Source organism: Chiloscyllium plagiosum, unplaced genomic scaffold, assembly GCF_037043375.1.
Source record: "Chiloscyllium plagiosum isolate Xiang-an unplaced genomic scaffold, Cpla_swu_hap1 HiC_scaffold_23, whole genome shotgun sequence".
Classification (NCBI taxonomy): domain Eukaryota; kingdom Metazoa; phylum Chordata; class Chondrichthyes; order Orectolobiformes; family Hemiscylliidae; genus Chiloscyllium; species Chiloscyllium plagiosum.
Window position 1 is genome coordinate 52,888,477 of NW_028270161.1, and position 22,121 is coordinate 52,910,597.

A 22,121-nucleotide genomic window follows, 5' to 3' on the forward strand; every position below is an offset into this window, starting at 1 on the left:
CGTGGAAGCAAGCCATTCAGCCCATCGAGTCCACACTGACCCTCCGAAGAGTATCCCATCCAAACCCCCACCCAATCCCCGTAACCCTGCATTTTCCATGGCTAACCCATCTAGCCTGCAGATCCCTGCAGACTCTTGGCAATTTCGTACGGCGAATCCACCTAACTTGCACAACTTCAGACCATGGGAGGAAACTCACACAGACACAGGATGAACGTGCAAACTCCACCCTGACAGCCACCCGTAGGTGGAATTGAACCCCTAGCGCTGTCAGCCACCGTGCCATCCCACCTCTTCGTATGATAATGTAGTGGTTGTTTTATATGCATTTCATAGGAGTTCATATCTCAGTGACCATTTGAAAATTTAAATTCTGTTTTTAGATTAAAAAATCATAAAAGCTATCCTGTATGAGTAAAATTGAATACCAGCTGTTTTACTATCGTAAAAATCCTAGCTACCCTATTAATTTCATTCAGGGTAGGAAATCTGCCATTCCTTTCCCTATCTGGCCTCCGTCTCTTGTCCAACACTCTAATCTATTTAACTTTGCACTGTTCTCCAAAGTGGCCTAGCAATTTAGAATGGGCAATAGATGCTGAGGATATATTTTCACAAAAACTATGACCCTGTCTTTCCCCATCATTGTTTATAGCTTTACTAAAGATTGTGGTTCTATCCCTCATGAAAGGATGGTAACAAAAGGATTATGAGAACACATTGCTTCTCTTACAAAAAAAACATTGTTCACAAATCTGTTGACTGCCCACCTCAAGCATAATATTGCATTGTAGTAAAGTCTTTACTCAATACCTTTAAAAGGAATTAGTAAAGCTGTGTGAGATTCCTTGACAATTCCACAGTAGCCTTTATCTCAAGTGTGAGCAGTTCAGGAAGTAATTATAACTGTGTGAAACATTGATCATTGGTTAGGCCTGTGTAAGAGGCTGTGAAGAAAGGTATTCTTCCCCCAAAAGCTGTTCTCTCAGAACAATAATAGCCAAACTTGTAATTGTGATTCCCAACCTATTGTTTTGTTTTGAATTATTTCTGCCACACATTTATGTGTAACTGACAGGCATAAAGTAATATTGAATTGTTCTATTTATCCTTGAGCCCATCGTTCATTCAATCTAATTGACCCAGGCACCTCAGTGAGTGGAGTAGGAGGGGAGCTGCGTTTTTCCTGCAGAGTGACAGCATCTAGATATGAAAGAGAGATGGTGGCCAGTACATGGCAAGGTCTGTATTGGAACATAAACAGACAGACTTGTATTCACCAGTGGCAGGATGGTGGTGTCATAACTCCTACAGTGGGTGGCACAGTGGTTAGCACTGTTGCCTCACAGCGCCAGAGACCCAGGTTCAATTCCCGCCTCAGGCGACTGTCTGTGTGGAGTTTACACATTGTCTGCGTGGGTTTCCTCCTTATTACTACATCAATATATTCAGCTATATGTTTCAATGAGGTCCACTCATTCTTCTAAGTGCCAGTAAATCCAGACCCAGTCAATCCAATCTCTTTTCATACACCATCCCAGGAATCATTCTGGGAAACCTTTACTTGAGTTCTTTAATGGCATGTTTTCTTCCCCTTTTGGTAGAAGACCAAACTTGGTATTAAAAAAAAACAAGGCCCTGTACAGATATGGTAAGACTATTCTGCAATGAAGGCCAACATACTGTTTGTCTTGCTAACTGTTTGCTGCACCTCTGCCTGCTTTCAATGACCAGCCCATGAGAAGAGCCAGGTCCCATTATGTAGAGTCACAGAGTCATAGAAATGTCCAGCATGGAAACAGACCCTTCAAGTTCAACCCGTCCATGCCGACCAGATATCCAAACCTAAGCTAGTCCCACTTGCCAGCACCTGGCCCATATCTCTCCAAACTCTTCCTATTCATATACCCACCCAGATGCCTTTTAAATGCTGCAATTGTACCAGCCTCCACCACATCCTCTGGCAGTTCATTCCATACATGAACCATGCTCTGCATGAAAAAGTTGCCCCTTAGCTCTCTTTTACGTCTTTCCCCTCTCACCCTAAACCTATGCCCTCTAGTACTAGACTCACCCACCCCAGTGAAAAAACTTTGTCTATTTATCCTATCAATGCCCCTCATGATTTTATAAACCTCTATAAGGTCACCCCTCAGCCTCCGACACTCCAGGGAAAACAGTCCTAGCCTATTTAACGTCTCCCTATAGCTCAAATCCTCCAACCCTGGCAACATCCTTGCTGGTCTTTTCTGAACTCTTTCAAGTTTCACAACATCTTTCCAATAGGAAGGAGACCAGAATTTTTTTTGAACGTAAACAATAACTTTTTCTGTCAGTTTGTCATGTGCCTGCTAGAGGTCTGGAAAAACTGGTGAAGGTTTACCACCGTCCGCTTCAGACATAATTTCAACAAAGAAATCAGAGATTAGTCCTTGCAGTTTTCCCTTCTGACTCAGATTGTTGTGAATTTAGCTATATTCGATTTTTCTCCTTATAATTTAGTCTATTGCTTTAGATGGGAGATTAACAGGATTAAAATACAAATCAATCTTCATTTTATTTCATGGGATTATACATTGTTGGCCTTGATATGATCTAGTAGCTTGGCTACTGTATTGGGTTAGGAGCCACATGTGGGCCAGATAAGGTAACATCAGATTTTCTTCCCTAAAGTACTCATGAACCAGCTGGGCCTCTACAACAATCGATGATATTTCATGGACACCATTGCTGTTACTATGTTCATATTGCAGATATATTCATTTAGTTTAAATTTCACCAGCTGCCATTTGAACCCACACCACCAGCTAGTTAACGTGGGCCTTCAGAGTAGAGTAGATTAGATTAGATTACTTAGTGTGGAAACAGGCCCTTCAGCCCAACAAGTCCACACCGACCCGCCGAAGCGCAACCCACACAGACCCATTCCCCTACATTTACCCCTGCACCTAACACTACAGGCAATTTAGCATAGCCAATTCACCTAACCTGCACATTTTTGGACTGTGGGAGGAAACCGGAGGGGTTCCAGACAAAGGATTATGGTTTCAGATATTCTTTGTATGCCATTTCTGATTGAGATGGGGAGAAATGTCTTCAGAGTGGTGAATGTGTGAAATTTTCTATCCAAGGCCAAGTCACTGGATATATCTAAGAAAGAAATAAACTTTGTTTTAAAGATGTGGGTGTACTGTACCTTTGAGAGTTAAAAGCTAGCAGTGACAGCACCAGGTGTTCTCAATAAGATACAATGTAATATGTACTCCAGCTACTGGGGTAGCTGGTTGCCTGGAAACCACAAAATAGATTTGAATTAGGCCAATCAGTTTAAATTACACCCCAAAAAATGCCAAACTCCAATCCAGTTTGAATTTAGTATATTGACAATCTTAAAAGCCAATGACACAATCCGATGCTTTGGGAGGTATAAGACCGGGGAAAATTGAACAGTTGGGAGGAGAACTGCCAAGCTACCAGCATGTAAGGACTGCCCGAAAAGTAGCTCTCATAAAGGTACCTTTATTGATCAGTAATCTCTGAAGCAGAATCCCTAAGTAGAAGGAAAGAAGACAGGAATACAGAGAAAACTGAAAGCTGCCTGGTTTTAAGATAAGAAGTTTTGTCTCGTGAATCTTAATTGGGTGTATCATCGGACTAGTATTATAGAGGGGAAAATAAAACATAGGTTAGAGGAAGGAGTTGTAAATAGTTGTTAGTTAGTTATTCTCTGTTATACTTTAAGAAATAAAGTTGTTAATTTTTACTTTAAATAGTTCTTGAACTTTTGAATTTTCACAGATTACTGCATTGGATAAATCTTTTCTGTGTTGCTGGTTTTAAATAAGCAAGAGGGTTTACTGTACATTGTAACAGTTTCTAGGGGCTAAAGGTGGCAAAGGATATGGGGACAGAGAATGAGTATGATGTTGAGATAGAGAATCAGCCATGATCATGTTGAAATATGAAGTGGACTTGATGGGCTGAATGGCCTAATTAGAGTCATAGAGATGTACAACACAGAAAAAGACCCTTCGGTCCAACTCGATATCTGCCAACCAGATATCCTAACCTAATCTCATCCCATTTGCCAGCACTTGGCCCATATCCCTCTAAGTCAAGATTACAGTGGTGCTAGAAAAGCACAGCAGGTCAGGCAGCATCCAAGGAGCAGGAAAATGAACATTTCGGGCAAAAGCCCTTCATCAGGAATGAGACTGGAAGCCTTGGGGGTAGAGAGATAAATGGAAGGGTGTGGAGCTGGGGAGAAGGTAGCTGAGAGTGCAATAGATGGATGGAGGTGGAAGTGAAGGTGATAGGTCAGAGGGTGGAGTGGATAGGTGGGAAAGAAGATTGGCAGGTAGGACATGTCATGAGGACTGCCAAACCTGCGCCCACACCTCCCTCCTCACCTCTGTCCAAGGCCCCAAAGGATACTTCCACATCCAACAAAATTTCACCTGCACTTCCAAACATGTAATTTATGTATCCATTGCTCCCGATGCAGTCTCCTTTACATTGGGGAGACGGAATGACTTCTCGCTGAGTACTTCAGAGAACATCGCCAGGACATCTACACCAATCAACACCACCGAACATTTCAACTCCCCCTCCCACTCTGCTGAGGGCATGCAGGTCCTGGGCCTCCTCCACTGCCACTCCCCCACCACCCGACACCTGGAGGAAAAATGCCTCATCTTCCGCCTCAGGACCGTTCAACCCCATGGCATCAATGTGGACTTCACCAATTTCCTCACTTACCCTCCCCCCACCTTATCCCAGTTCCAACCTTCCAGCTCAGCACCGTCCTCATGATCTGTCCCACCTGTCAATCTTCCTTCCCACCTATCTGCTCCACCCTCCTCCCTGACTTATCACCTTCACCCCACCTCCATTCACTTATTGCATCTCAGCTACCTTCCCTTCAGGCCCAGCCCCCTCCCATTTATCTCTCCACCCCTGAAACTTCCAGCCTCACTCCTGATGAAGGGCTTTTGCCCAAAACATCAATTTTCCTGCTCCTCCGTTGCTGCCTGACCTGCTGTGCTTTTCCAGCACCACTCAAATCTTGACTTTAATCTCCAGCATCTGCAGTACCCACTTCTGCCATATCCTCCCAAACCCTTCCTATTCATATACCCATCCAGATGCCTTTTAAATGCTGCAATTGTATCAGCCTCCACCACTTTCTCTGGCAGCTCATTCCATCTCACTATTGTAGATTTACAGCAAGGCTACACTTAAAATCTATTCACTTATCTGTCTCTGTGCTGTGATCTCTCTCACACAGGTTCCTCCAAGATCAGTTGTGAATGTCACTGTTTGTTAAGTTTTCCTAGATGCATTCCGATGTCCAGTGATACCTGAATTCACCAGCAAAGGCAGTAACTGCACAAGTTCACTGCTGTGTCAATTAGTAGTGTAGATTTCTCTCTCTCTCTCTCTCTCTCTCTCTCTCTCCTGCACTAACCATATGCTGCCTATTGTCTGTCCTTCTCCCTTTTAAAAGTGCCGTTGTTTTGACTTTTTTCTCCAAAGTTCCAAAACAATGCAACAGCATATAAATGAGCAATTGCTGCTCCTGGAATTCCAGGAAATCACCTCCAACACCTAAAATACCTCAAAAAAGAAGCAACTCTTAAAGCCAGAATTTTTTCCCATCCTCCATCTTGAATTGCCTTCTACTCCTAATTCCAACATTTCTATGTATCCAAAAGTATTGTTATTCACTTTAAAGCTTAGGTTTGGACAAGAAATTAGGGCAGCACAGTGGCTCAGTGGTTAGCACTGCTGCCTCACGGCCCCAGGTTCGATTCCAGCCTCGGGCGACTATCTGTGTGGAGTTTGCACATTCTCCCTGTGTCTGCGTGGGTTTCCTCCGGGTGCTCCGATTTCCTCCCACAGTCCAAAGATGTGTAGGTCAGGTGAATTGGCCATGCTAAGTTGCCCATAGTGTTAGGTGCATTAGTCAGAGGGAAATGGGTCTGGGTAGGTTACTCTTCGAGTGTGGACTGGTTGGGCCAAAGGGCCTGTTTCCACACCGTAGGGAATCTAATCTAATCTAAACAATAGTCATATATATTTTTTTTCTACGTTGGGATGAGAAGATGTAATACTGAGTGAGGTTCCTCCATGGATTGGTGTTGAGACTACCGTTGTTTCTAATTTATGCCTGTGGCATGGTCTCAGAAGTCCATTAGAAGTTGTTCAAAATTGTGATGGAATTATATTAGAGTTTGAAGGGGTGGGGACTGGGAAAAAAAGGAGGCACCTCAAAATATGTTAGACAAAACGTGTAAGTGGGAAGGCAAATAAAATGAAGTGCAGAAATCTGCACATTTGGAAAGAAAAGTTTCAGAACAGCTATACTCAAATGGTATTGAAGCAGCAAAGAAATGTTGAAAGGCATCCAGGAATTTTAGACTTGATGCTCCATGTCCCCAGCCAATGTACAATACCAGTCAACAGAATTAATGGAACTCTTGTATCATCTATAATTATCTTGTGTTAATCCTAGTAGTCTGTGGAATTACTAGTGGGTTAGACTGAGCAGAATGACATGAATGTGAGATGGTAACATATGAAAGACGATGAATCAAGATGGAAATTGTGATGGTAATTTCCATTCATTGAAACATGGAATGGTCAATGATAACTTGGCTCAAGAGAAGTGAGATTCTCTGTGAATTAAGAGTTTTGCATTGATGGTGCTGCAGTGAGTGAACTATGTTATTCACAATAAAACTTTATATTTGGTTTATTTTAAATTATTTTGTCTTTTGGCACATTACTGACAGTTCCCTTATCTATATTTTTAAAAAAAGGTCAAAGCAGTTCTGCTGTAGGGAAAAGTTTCATTTATCCTAATAGCAGTTGACATTTTTGATTTCTGAACATTGCATATGCCTCCCTGCTTCTTTGGAATGAGCAATTATAGCCACAATAAAAAAAAGTTATTTGTTTCTCTTCATCAATGGATGTCTTAACCTGTTCTTGTATCTTAGTGGACCAGCACAGTCCTGCATTCAGTAAAGTTCAATTTGCCCTTTATATAAAGATTATTATTTTAAATTCAAAATTCGCCTGGGAATTTGAGTATGATATTGCAAAGAGTTGGTCCTGGCTGACAATATGACCAACTCAGTTGTGCTCTGTGGTAAAGAGGTGGTGATCAACTAGGAGAAAGTGAGGACTGCAGATGCTGGAGACCAGAGTTGAAAGATGTGGTGCTGGAAAAACACAGCAGGCCAGGCAGCATCCGAGGAGCAGGGGAATTGACGTTTCGGGCATAAGCCCTTCTTCAGGAAAGAGGTGGTGCTCACTTTATGCTTTACTGACTTTCACTGAGTTTGTCCATGAAAAATTCTTTTGTTTCAGCATCAGTTTTAGTGTGACACACTTGACAAATAAGTTAGACTCCAAACCAGAAGAATAAAGCAGGAAATTTAAATTTGATTGAATTGATGTGCAAAGCAAGATTACAATGGCATAATGCGAATGAGGTTTATGGAAAAATGAGACAGAGAAGCTAAGAAAATGTTACTTTCTTTAAAAAACTTGATTAATTCTTCTGAAGGATTGCAATTCTATACTTGTAAACATTATTGTCTGTGGCTCAAGAGGTTATTCAGTTGTAATTGTCACTTATCACAACATTAAATTTCCATGCCTTAGCCCAAATTTTTCAGATTTTGAAGTGTGGAAAGAGTGAACAAATACAACAGTTTCATGCTATTTCAGACAAAATCCCACGGCAATTAGAAGTAAAAGCAGAGGTGGTCCATAAATCATTTCAAGCATGTTCCGACATTCAATAAAATCATAGTTGATCCTTGGAATTCAGCACTACTTACCTGTCTGATTCCCACATCTCTATTTCTTTCGAGGGCAAAGTTCTAAAGATCCCAACTATGAATGTGTTTGATAAACCGCTTCCTCTAGGGCTGACAATTCCAAAGATTCACAAGCTGCTGAATAAAAATTTATTTTCCTCAACTCAGTCTGAAACAGCTGATCCCTTTCTCCAGAAACTGTGTCTGTAGTCAGGGAAACATCCTCTTAACTTTTACCCAGTCAAGCCTTCCGAATCATTATGTTTCAATTAGTTTACCTTATTCTTCTGAAAGTATATAGATTCATTCTAAAAAAGGCAGGTGGATGAGTGACCTCCAGGAAAAGTCGGAGAGGGAGGCAGGTAGTGCAGGAGTCTCCTGTGGTTATCCCCATCTCAAACAAGTTTTGGACAGTGTAGGGGGTGGTGCACTGTCAGGGAAATGTAGCGTGAACAGCCAAGTTTCTGGTACTGAGACCAGCTCTAATGTAACAAGGGGTATGCCAGGGGTTCCAAGTGATCGATTGTGATAGGGGACACTCTAGTAAGAGGCACAGACATCCGTTTCTGTGGCTGACAGTGAGAAATCAGAAAGGGGTGTTGCCTCCCTGGAGCCAGGATCAAAGGTGTCTCGGAGGGGGTGCAGAATATTCTCAAAGGGGAGCGAGACCAGCAGGAGATCGCTGTACACATTGGAACTAATGATGACATAGAAAGTGAAAAAGACAAGATTCTGAGGAAAAAATATTGAAAGCTAGGCAGGAATTTAAAAAGTAGGTCCTCAAGGGTGGTAATATTTGGATTACTCTCGGTGCCATGGGATTGTGAGAGTAGGAATAGGAGGATAGAACAGATGAATGTGTGGCTGAGGACCTGGTGCATGGGAGATGGATACACATTGTTGGATCATTGGAATGTCTTCTAGGATAGAAGTGACCTGTACAAGAAGGACAGATTGCATCTGGGGCAAGTGGGGAGAACTCTATCACACCCCTGATTTGTGCCTTGTAGAGGACGGACAGGCTTTGGGGAGTCAGGAGGTGAGTTCCTCACTGCAGTATTCCTAGCCTCTAAACTGCTCCTACAGCCACTTTATTTATGTGGCAAATCCAGTTGAGTAATTCTGGTCAATGCAAACCCCCAGAATGTTGATTGCAGGGATTTGGGGACGTTGATCCCATTGAATTTAAAGGGGTGGTGGTTAGAATTTCTTTTCTTGAAGATGGTCACTGCTTGGCATTTGTGTGGCATGAAGATTACTTGCCACTTTTAGCCCAAACGTGAATATTGTTCAGGGCTCGTAGAGGAGATAATTGAATTGACCAGTTATAAATAGGAAATAGGTGTTACTGTATTCTTTCAAATAAGTGGATTTATTACCCATCCTTAATTGCTTTTTGATAGCACTTAGGAGTCAGTCATGTTGCTGTGGGTCTGAATTCACATGTAACCCAGACCAGGTCAGGGCAACAAATTTGCATTAATAATCATTTAGTAGTACAAAACTTGAGTATTTCTGACAAGGACATACTTTATTGAAACTTTTGTATCCTGAAGAATGAACCAGAATTTGGCTGTCATCTATTTTGTGGAGTTGGAACAGACAATGTGGTGTCTTTCTGTCTACAAAGAACGTGGCCCAGTGTATTAATATTTGTAAAAATTAAAGGTAAAGTTGTCATGGTCCTACTGGACCACAGAACTACTCTCATTAAAGAGAAGCAACAAGTAGTAGATTAAACCGAGGGTCACCATCTCAGGCAAGGGGAAAGGTTGAAAAGGAAAGTCCTTCTGATAACATCAGCAGGCACAGGAATTGAACCCACCCTGTTGGCATCATGCTGCATTGATTAATACATGTAGCTTCATTGCACTGCAAGCCCAACTGACAATCTTAAATTTGTTGTCAGAGTAATTCCTTGCACCAATTAGAGAATAATGTTAGAGACTAAGTTGCAGATTTTGCAAGCACAGGATGCTTGGTACAATCACTACTTTACTTCTGCAAATATCTGAAGGGATATGCTGTTTGCTACAATGTACAGACCAGATACCTAGTATAACACTGACAATGAAATTCATATACCACATTGCTCATTTAGGGGATAAGTAGAGCATCTTTTTAGCTTGACTGCTTTAGAATTGTTGCTTTTCCCTTTGAATTGGTATTCTTCTGAATTGTCCTGGTGAGTATGAGATAAAAACATTTTGACAAAATATATATATATTTTTAGCAGTGCTCAAATTTCCATTAGTGAATCAGATATTGCCTGTGATAATTGATGATAGTTGCAGTCTTTTACCGATTTAGCTTTTCATTCCATATTTTCTTTTTGGTTAATTCATTGAATTCAAATTCCACCAGACTTGAACCTCTCTCCCTACTTCATTAATTAATTGGCTGCAAAGATCTTTGAGATGCCCTGCAGACATGAAAAAGTAATATACATGGAAGTTCTGGGTTACTGAAATATCAGAACCATACACACAGAAGGGAAAAGAAGTAGCTTTAAATGAAGCCACAAATATTGCTGTACAACAACACTCACATTATACAAAGTGAATTTGTTGAATTAAAAGCTATTTGTCACAGGAAGAATTAGGTTGATAGAAATTTGACAGCAAACCGGAAAGTAAATAGATCAGACTATAATACTTTTACAGTGGACAGAATAAATACATAAGGAAGAAGAGTAGCAAACTTAGTAAAGGAAACCAGATGCTGTTGAAAGTATACAAGAATAAATTCAAATAAAGTCACTTATTAGAGAACAAAAAATAATAACGAAATGTTTTTAATAGTGGGGTTTTGCTACAGATTTCACAAGGGAGAGAAAATAGATTAAGACTAATTATATTGTTCTCAGAAATTTTGATTACTAACATTGATTGGGAAGGGAGTAAATAGAAAAACTGGAATGGAACTCCTACAATAGGCACAAGATTCTTCCCTCAAGGAGAGTGTTCAATGGTAGAGGATTTGTCTAGTAACATCTAAAGAAACGTGATAGATGAGTTACATGTAGGCAAAGTCTCAGGGCTAATGATCACAATATGGTACAGATTGATATTCAAGTAAAAAGGGAAAAGGTTAGCATACAAGCAAGGGACCTCCAATGCGATATGGACAGATTACAGAAATATGAAAAGTAAATTATTTGAAATTAGATGGAAAGAGAAATGGATGTGCAGGACTGCAGCTTTACATTTTTTATAAAGGAAGTGAGATGTTTGTATGTTATTTTAGCAAAGGAGACTACTTCAAGTTTTCAGAATACCATGGATAAGTAAAAAAATTGAAGATAAAATTGAAAAGGGCATAGTGGGCCTATAAATTCCATAAAGGTTTGAAAGAATACAAGAGAACAAAGAAATTGATAGAGAACTAGGGTTTTTACAAGGAAAAAAACTCATGAAGATGAATTATAAAATTAAACCTCAACTGAATATCAATCTATACAATAACTGTCAGATGTGCTGATCAAATTAAGGAATCTTTTATTTAAAGTATTATTTTTAAAAAAGTTTACAATAAGGAAATGTTAATAATTCAAACAAGAAGAACGAAGGTACGCTGTCAGATACATTTTGTTTTTCTGAACAACTATGAAGAAAATGTATTTCCTTTACAATTTCAAGTACCTTTGTCTTGTTACTCATAATGATTTTAATTTCTGAACAAACTTTTCTGATCCATTTACTAATTGTCCACATTCTGTTTATTTGTATACATAGAAAAACAAAAGGTACAGAAGGTTTGAATGTTCTTTGAGCAGTAAAGTGTTCCAAATTGTTTATACTTGCCAACGTAAACTGTCAGATTCTAGGCACATCACTACCATTATCCTTTAGGGATCTGCAAAGGTCAATCCTAATTGTATTAGCTTCAGAAAAATACATTTCTGTCAAAACATGAATTGGCTGTATAGTTTTTTTTAAAAATCAGCACTGACTACCTTACAAAGTTACGCAAGTACCTTTGTGTCTGATATTTAATGTTATATGATGGATGTGTTTGTCAAATATGTGGGCTCATTTACAGGATCAAAATTGCAAGCAGTCTGAAGTAGTTCATGCATAGAAAGAATGTTAAATATTCTTTAGTATTGCTTTTAACAAACTGCTGGTTAATAATGGTGAAGGTATTACGTTTTTTTTTTATTCAGCTTTACCAATGGCATTTGTTTTTCATAAAGTGAGGAATAATTTAACTATAATTACCTGGCATAGCTTAGCTCTTTGTGCCGTTCTAGAAAGAAAGGAAAATCTTGAGGTGTTACGGCCAATAAAGTGTTGTACTTTCAAAATACCACCATTACTAGCATGTGTTATTCTAATTTGGGTAGTCCATTGTCACCAATCCTCCTTTTTCTATGTGGAATCTAGGACCTGACTAATTATCAGTGGTAGAGGATAGACCACTGGTGAGATTAGATGTCGGATCCAATTGTCTTACATAACATTGTTGCATGACAGTAATAGGTACATATTACACTAACATGCTAGGCATAATTATTTAAGGGGGTTTGGTTAACTCAGTTAGCTGGATGGCTGGTTTGTGATGAAGAGTAATGCCAACAGTATTGGTGCAATTCCCAATCTGCTGAGGTTCTCAACTTCACTCCTCACCTGAGGCATGGTGAATCACCAGTTAAGCCACCATCATTCTTTCTAGTGACAAAGCAGTGCCATAGTCTTCTAGGACAATGCAACTTTTATAATTACTCAGGCCTCTGAGAAGCTATTCAGGTAGTCATACAGAACTCAACTATGTCTGTATTGTGTATTGTCATCAGTTTGGGTGGAGCTCAGTGTTATGTGAACATTAGTTCCTAGAGAAACATGACCTTATGTGACATAAAGGCATTCATTTACATATCACATTTAACACTGAAAAACATCCCAAGGTGCTTTGGGCTAGAATTATCAACAGAATTTAGCAGCAAGCCACAATGTAAGGTGACAGCACAAATGATCAAAAGCTTGGTCAAAGAGATAGGGTTTAAATCCTAAAGGATGAAATGTAAATATTGGATAAGACGCTTTTGGTGAGGAAATTCCAGAGCTCTGGGACCTAGGCAACTGAAGTAAATGTGCCAATGACACAACATTGAAAGCTGGAATGTGCAAGAGACCTGAGTTTGCAAAGACTAAGGATCTTGTGGTTCACAAGTTGGAGGAGGTGATGGATACAGGGACATTCAAGGTTACAGGGGGGATTTAAACTGAGAAACTCATTTCGTCAGGACAGCAGGAAACCTTGCCTACCACCTCCTTACATTGCCATGGGATCTTATGAATCTCCCTAATAAGACAAACTGATTGGACCCCTCTCCCAAACGATAGCATTTTCAACAGTTCAGCTCTGCTTCAGTACTTTTTTTGAATGTCAGTAATGAAGACCAGGAGCCCTGGTCAATATTCCATAACTGATCAGGGGCCTTGAGGTCAGCTGTCGTGTCCCTACTCACATCAACTAACTCGGTATCTCCCAGAAATCAGGCCTATGACTCTGTGATTCACAGGACCATCGCAGGAACTACTGAAGTTTTCTTGTTTGGAATAGTGCAATTTCTGTCCAACATTTTGACTTCAGAGGATGTAACATAATTTACCTGCACACTTCAGCCAAGAGCTGCAGAATACATTCAACAGACTCCGATTATCAGAGCACCATCAATCTCAATTCCCCTAGTTAGAAATTCCAGCTTCCAGTATAACTGGTAATAATATTTCTGAGAGCTAAAAAAGACCTTAAGAGGGATTCTCATGTGCTATACTTTTCATAATGTTATATGTTTGGGAACTAACTTGTGGAAAGGAGTTAGGTTCCTTTCAGTTTTTGAACATAGAATAAAACATTACATTTGATCAGGTACAGAGAGTCCACTTAGCACACAAACTGGAAGTTTCAACTGCGCACAGCTGCGTTAAGGAAAATGGATGAGGCTCAAACAAAATTAATTGATAAACCATATTTGTTAGAAGTTAATCAGAGAGTCTGAAGACTAAATAAGGAAAACACGGTAGAAATTCAGCTCAGACTTTCTACAGAATTTAAATACATTTCAGTATTCTTCAAAGGAATTAATACATTCTGTTGCCTATTTATAATAGGCTCCTAGGTAGGCAAAGCAGATAGAGATAGAGTCACAGAGATGTACAGCATGGAAACAGACCTTTTGGTCCAACCCGTCCATGCCGACCAGATATCCCAACCCAATCTAGTGCCACCTGCCAGCACCCAGTCCATATCCCTCCAAACCCTTCCTATTCATATACCCATCCAAATGCCTCTTAAATGTTGCAATTGTACCAGCCTTCACCACTTCCTCTGGCAGCTCATTCCATACACATACTACCCTCTGTGTAAAAATGTTGCCCCTTAGGTCTCTTTTACATCTTTCCCCTCTCACCCTAAACCTATGCCCTCTAGTTCTGGACTCCCCCAACCCAGGGAAAAGACTTTGTCTATTTACCCTATCCATGCCCCTCATAATTTTGTAAACCTCCATAAGGTCAGCCCTCAGCCTCCAATGCTCCAGGGAAACAGCCCAGCCTGTTCAGCCTCTCCCTATAGCTCCAATCCTCCAACCCTGGCAACATCCTTGTAAATCTTTTCTGAAACTTTTCAAATTTCACAATATCTTTCCAATAGGAAGGAGATCAGAATTGCATGCAATATTTCCACAGCGACCTAACCAATGTCTTGCACAGCCGCAACATGACCTCCCAACTCCTGTACTCAATACTCTGACCAGTAAAAGAAAGCATACCAAATGTCTTCTTCACTATCCTATCTACCTGGGACTCCACTTTCAAGGAGCTATGAACCTGCACTCCAAGGTCTCTTTGTTCAGCAACACTCCCTAGGCCCTTACCATTAAGTGTATAAGTCCTGCTAAGATTTGCTTCCCCAAAATGCAACGCCTCGCATTTATCTGAATTAAACTCCATCTGCCACTTCTCAGCCCATTGGCCCATCTGGTCAAGATCCTGTTGTAATCTGAGGTAACCCTCTTCGCTGTCCACTACACCTTCAATTTTGGAGTGATCTGCAAACGTATTAACTGTACCTCATATGTTCGCATCCAAATCATTTATGTCAATGATAAAAAGTAGAGGACCCAGCACCGATCCTTGTGGCACTCCACTGGTCACAGGCCTCCAGTCTGAAAAACAATCCTCCACCACCACCCTCTGTCTTCTACCTTTGAGCCAGTTCTGTATCCAAATGGCTAGTTCTCCCTGTATTCCGTGAGATCTAACCTTGCTAATCAGTCTTCCATGGGAAACCTTGTCAAATGCCTTACTGAAGTCCATATAGATCACATCTACTGCTCTGTCCTCATCAATCTTCCTTGTTACTTCTTCAAAAAACTCAATCAAGTTTGTGATTTCCCACGCAGAAAGCCATGTTAACTATCCCTAATCAGTCCTTGCCTTTCCAAATACATGTACATCCTGTCCCTCAGGATTCCCTCCAACAACTTGCCCACCACCGATGTCAGGCTCACTGGTCTATAGCTCCCTGGCTTGTTCTTACCACCCTTCTTAAACAGTGGCACCATTTTTGCCAACCTCCAGTCTTCCGGCACATCACCTGTGGCTATCGATGATATAAATATCTCAGCAAGAGACCCAGCAATCACTTCTCTAGCTTCCCACAGAGTTCTCCGGTACACCTATCAGGTCCTGGGGATTTATCCACCTTTACCCGTTTCAAGACATCCAGCACTTCCTCCTCTGTAATATGGATATTTTGCAAGATGTCACCATCTATTTCCCTATAGTCTATATCTTCTATATCCTTTTCCACAGTAAATACTGATGCAAAATACTCATTTAGTATCTCCCCCATTTTCTGTGATTCCACACAAAGGCCGCCTTGCTGATCTTTGAGGGGCCCTATTCTCTCCCTAGTTACCCTTTTGTCTTAATATATTTGTAAAAACCCTTTGGATTCTCCTTAATTCTATTTGCCAAAGCCATCTCACGTGCCATTTCTGCCCTCCTGATCTCCCTCTTAAGTATACTCCTATTTTCTTTATACTCTTCTAAGAATTCACTCGATCTATACTGTCTATACCTTACAAATGCTTCCTTCTTTTTCTTAACCAAACCTTCAATTTCTTTAATCATCCAGCATTCCCTATACCTACCAGCCTTTCCTTTCACCCTGACAGGAATATACTTTTTCTGGATTCTCATTATCTCATTTTTGAAGGCTTTCCATTTTCCAGCCGGCCCTTTACCTGCAAACATCTGCCCCCAGTCAGCTTTCGAAAGTTCTTGCCTAATACCGTCAAAATTGGCCTTCCTCCAATTTAGAACTTCAACTTTTAGATCTGGTCTATCCTTTTCCATCACTATTTTAAATTTAATAGAATTATGGTCGCTGGCCCCAAAGTGCTATGCCACTGACACCTCAGTCACCTGCCCTATCTTATTTCCCAAGAATAGGTCAAGTTTTGCAAATTCTCTAGTAGGTACATCCACATAATGAATCAGAAAATTGTCTTGTACACACTTAACAAATTCCTCTCCGTCTAAACCTTTAACATTATGGCAGTCCCAGTCTATGTTTAGAAAGTTAAAATCCCTATCATAACCACCCTATTATTCTTACAGATGGCTGAGATATCCTTACAAGTTTGTTTCTCAATTTCCCTCTGACTATTAGGGGGTCTATAATACAATCCCAATAAGGTGATCATCCCTTTAATGTTTTGTGTAAGTGTTGAAAAACCTGAACAACCCAAGTACTTATGACAGAATTAGAGATAATCAGCTATCCATTACATAGACGTCCATTGGATATACAATACAAAAATAGTCTATTTATCCCAAGCGGTCCAACCACATTTGTTTCCCTCATGAACAATACTAATCCCATATTTTCCTCATTATTTGTTTCTTTTCTACTTCCATCCATCTAACATGTTTTTGAGAAGTGGTATATTCTCCCATTGTTAATTCTAATATTGGATTCTAGAAGTTCATAAATCTGCACATGACAAGGCTTTAACCAATCCCCACCCTCACCCCGGTCACCTAGCTCCATCATTGGAAATTTCTGATTTGATTAGATTTATTATTGTCACATATACCTAGGTAATGTCATACAATGATCATATGGTGATTGAACAGAGTGAGGTAAACAAAGTTACAGCTGCAAATAAGGTGCACAAAAAGCAAGATCAACTTTAGTTTTGAAATTTGAGAGGTCCATTCAGAGGTCGAATAACTTTGGGGAAGAAGCTGGTCTTGAATCTGTTGATATGTGTATTTAAGCTTTTGTATCTTCTGCCTGACAAAAGAGATTGGAAGAGATTATAACCAGGCAGGGGTCTTTGATGATGTCGGCTGCCTTTCCAAGGCAGCGAGAAGTGTATAACTTTGTCTCATCAAAACTGCTCACACTCCTTTAACTATAATTTTCATAAGGTTCTGTATTGGGATTGCCATTAATTTGCTTTTTTTAGATTGTCATTCCTTGTGTAATTTGAAACAATGTTCTATTTGTATTTAACGGTCTTTATCAATTAAAAGAACTACTTTTAAAGTTAACTGTACCTCTTGCCATTGACCTCGCACAGTAAATTGGTGCTACAATGTTATTGATGTGTGCCTGAAACCAGATGTCAGTGCCCATGCTGCCAATGGGTGTATCTATAGTGCCATTGACGTCATTGCTCACATATCTTCAATCACTGCCCAATCACCACTCTGCTTTCTGCTTGGTTCTTGCCCGCATTTGCTTCCTTCCTGTTTTGTCACCCTAAACCTCACATCCCTATGTTCTTCCCCCTCACTGAGCATTCTCCCATTCAAAGTATAATAGTTTGCTCTAACTACCATCTAAAATTTACTGTCATTGACTTTTATTTGGAACTTCTTTCGTCTGTTTGTTATGTCCTTGCAGCTAATATTTACAGAATGTTTTACAATGTCTTCTATCGAATATAATCTGGAAATCTGACCATCTTCCCCCCACAATCCAAATCAGTTCCAGCAGACACTGGCAAACCACCTATAATTCCTACTCTCTGTTTCATTACTTCTAGCCATTTTAATCCAATTTTATATCTCCTTGGTTTTCTTCCTGCATGTTTCTTTGTCAAAGTATCCATTGTTGGGATTTTCATGGATACTGATAAATTTTAAAATGCTATAAATTTCCCAGCAATTAACTCAAATAACCTTTGGTAAAAATTTCACATTTTAAGATATTTTCAGTAACAAATAAACTAACAACATTGACTAGACATTACTTAGTAAGCAATGAAGGCAACAAACGACAGAAGAGGCGTTTTCCCCATTAACCAATTAAAAGAACCAAAAGAAGAGAGCCCATCTTCCCAACAAGATAACTTCTTCTAATTTTAGGGGGTTCACTATCCCAGTTAATTAATATAGGCAGTCATTAATTTGTAAGGAATTACCTGATAGTTTATTGATTTTGTTAAGAAGTAGCAATTTAGATTTGATGCACTATTTGATTAGACAAAGTATGTAACTTGTGACCATTGAGGATGAGTCACTAATGGGGTTACACAGTGGCTCAGTGGTTAGCACTACTGCCTCACTGTGCTAGGGACCCAGGTTCGATTTCAACCTCGGCTGACTGTCTGTGTGGGTTTCTTCTGGGTGCTCTGGTTTCTTCCCACAGTCCAAAGATGTGTAAGTTAGGTGGAATGGCTATGCTAAATTGTCCATAGAGGTCAAGGAGGTGTAGATTAGGTGCATTTACCATGGGAAATGCAGGGATGAAATGGGTATGGATGGGATGTTCTTCAGAGGGTCGGTAAGAATTTGTTGGACCAAATGGACTGTTTCCACACTGTGGGGATTCTATGAATCTTCTTTTCTATGAGATACCAGAGGACAAGCATGCTGTCAGTACACAATGTTTTGGTCTTGTTAATTTGGTGGCGGGGAGCATCCTGTTCCCTCGGGGAAGTGTTAGCGAGCTCTTCCCTTGGTCTTCTTTCACTTCTTCTGGTCTATCTTCCATCTGCCTGGTGAAGACTACTCATTGAAGACTGTTGTCTGAAGACTGACCTGATGAGAAAATGCTGCTTACAAGGTCTGCTTGATGAGAATTCCCCAAAAAAGAACTCGTCTTTTTCCCTGATCACATATTGTTGTAACGTATTTCTAGTGGCAGGGTATTTTCTCTGGGTCAATTAATTTCCTGAAATCGTCTGACCAATTTCAGTGGGACAACCACACTTGACGTCGGGTGACCATTATCCTTGCCCACCTCCATTTGAAAATTCCTTCTAAGAAAAGAATCCTTAATTTTGAAAACAGCACACTGGTAATAGGGTATGTTTGGCACCAGTTAAACTGCTGACACTAGTTAAATGGTCATTGTGACCTCCACATTTCTTCTAATTCTTCCCTTTGTTTTAACATGCTAGAACTTTGGAAAGTATATTACTGCTGTAATAAATGTTCAAAGAAATCTCATGCTACATTGTAAATTTTGGAAAAACTCAGTTTTTAAAGGAGCCTAATATTCAACACTTCTTATGACACTAGGTTGAATTCTTCTAATGTCCTTTTGAAAATCTCTGCATTCAACTTCCTGAATTATATTGAACAAACTTCCAATGGGAAAACACTCTTTTGTGACTATTCGGTCTTTAAGTTCCTACAAGTTTCATCTTTTCCAAGGCAAAGCTCTTTTAAAAATTAAAACTGCTGGTCTCTTCTGCAGAGTATACTCAACTTGAGAAATTAACTTTGTCCCTATCCCTACAGATATTGTCAGACCTGATGAGTATCTCCAGCATTTTATGTTTTTATTTCAAATTTTTAGTTTTTTTTGCTTTTATTTTAGGAGTCCCATTCTCACTAGTACTCTGTCTAATAGTTAATACACCAGGTCTATCTGTCTGAGAGCCTCTATCCAATATCTTCTGTATCATGCATCTTTTGCAACTGATACATGAGAAAACACCTGTATAAAAGCAGCTTCTGTACTGCCTGCCTTGCTCCTCAATCAGAATTCGAAGTAACATGACTTGGTTCATGAGGTTCCAAGAATGACACTCTGCCAACATCCTCAACCTCTGGAAGAATTTCTAACCCAGGCTGCTGACATCCCTATTGATTTGACCTCAGATGATTAATACAAGAAAATTATTTGATAAATGCCAACCTGTTGTCCGCGTAGTTCATTAATCTGCACTGACGAAGAGGGAAAAACTGAATCAATATAAGATGTGGAGCAACTAATTACGTCTGTCTTCACTTCCAATTTGAATAGTTACTCACATCCAACACAAATACATCCATCATCCAAAGTCCTGAACTTTTACTTAAGTGCAGTCAACTTAACCCTTTTGCGGCTTTGCTGTTTGACGAGTACTTTCATTTTGACAGTCTGCTCATGTGATCCATTCGATAATCATTCTCAAATACATTTCTTATGGAGAATAAATGGATCATTGGAAAATGTGAGTTATACCCAATCAGTGCACTGTAGTATTAATCATTTTCAATCCGAAATCAAGTCTGAAGATGTGGTCCCATTTTTGAGAATTTTGAACTCTTGAACATAACAACACAATAAAAAAGGGTTAAAGTATATTTTGAAACAATACCATTATTTCGGTACAAAAACAGAAATGATGGAGAAACCCAGCAAGTTTGGAGATAATTCTTCAGTTATGAGGCTCAGTATGCAAACAGGTCCAATAAAATTCACCATTGTCCACAAGACTACAATCAAGCTAACTTTCTCTCAGTGCTGCCACTGAATAGTTTCATAGTTTGAGTTATGTGGCGTCAGGGCAGTTCATTAAAGCATTATTATTGTAACAAATGGAAAGAATAGCATGTAATAGCAATGTATAAAAAGATTAGAGCAACAATTATGAGCGATTTCTGGTCTCTCTGGTATAGGAATGATGTTGTGAAATTTGAAAGGGTTCAGGAAAGATTTACAAGGCTGTTGCCAGGGTTGCAGGGTCTGAGCTACAGGGAGAGGCTAAAATTAGGCTGGGGCCATTTTCTCTGGAGCAATGGAGACTGAGGGGTAACCTTGTACATGTTAAATCATGAAGGGCATGGATTGGGTAATTAGACAAAGTCTTTTCCCCAGGTCAGGAGTGTCCAGAATTAGAGGGCAGAGGTTTAAGCTGAGAGGGAAATGGTTTAAAGGATCCTAAGGGGCAATGTTTCATGCAGAGGGTAGTGTGTATATGGAATGAGTGGCCAGTGGAAGTGGTGGAGACTGGTACAATACAACATTTAAAAGACATCTGGATGGATACATGACTGGGAAGGGTTTAAAGGGATATGGGCCAAATGCAGACAAATGGGACTAGATTAATTTAGAATAGCTGGTCAGCATGGATGAGTGGACCAAAGGGTCTGTTTTCATGCTGTACAGCTCTAAGACTCTAAGACTGGAAAGGGTAGCAGCGTCAACAAATTCATAGAGTTTGGTATCGTTTCCCAGAGCAATATGTATGGAGTCAACCAAGGAGCAGGTAATTTGGATCTGGTAAGGGGTAATGAGGTAGGTTTAATAAATGACCTCTGAGTAAAAGATCCCTTCAGAAATTGTGATCATACCATGATAGAATTTAATATTCAGTTTGACAGTAAGAAATTTAGGTCAGAAACAATCACATTTAACTTAAATAAAGGAAATTACAATGAAACGTGAATAGAGTTAGCTAAAGTGAGCAAGGCTGATAGATTAGTAGGAATGACAGTAAGCAGGTAGTGGCAGGCATTTAAGGAAGTAATTTGAGACTGTCAGCAAAGATACATATCAGTAAAGAGGAAAGTTTCTAAGAGAGGGATAAATAACCATGGCTAATCAAGGAAGTTACAAAGAGTATAACCTGAAGAAAAAGCATATATGGAGGCCAAAGTCAATGTTAGCCCAGAAGATTGAGATAAATTCAGAATCCAGCAAAAGGAGGCCTAAAAAAATTATAAAGACAGACAAAACTATTTAGTCAGTTTTGAGAAGATTTGTAGCTCAGGTTGAGGTTCTGGATGTAAGTTTGCTCGCTGAGCTGGAAGGTTCATTTTCAGACATTTCATCACCATACTAGATAACATCATCAGTGAGCCTCTGGTGAATGAAACATCTGAAAATGAACCTTCCAGCTCAGCGAGCAAACTTACATCCAGCCAAAACTATCTAAGAGGGCAAATTAGTAAGAATTATAAAAACTGACAATAATAGCTTCTTTAGATATATAAAAAGGAAGAGAGAGAGGTCAAAGTGAACAATGGCCCCTTGGAAAATAAATCTGGGGTCCAA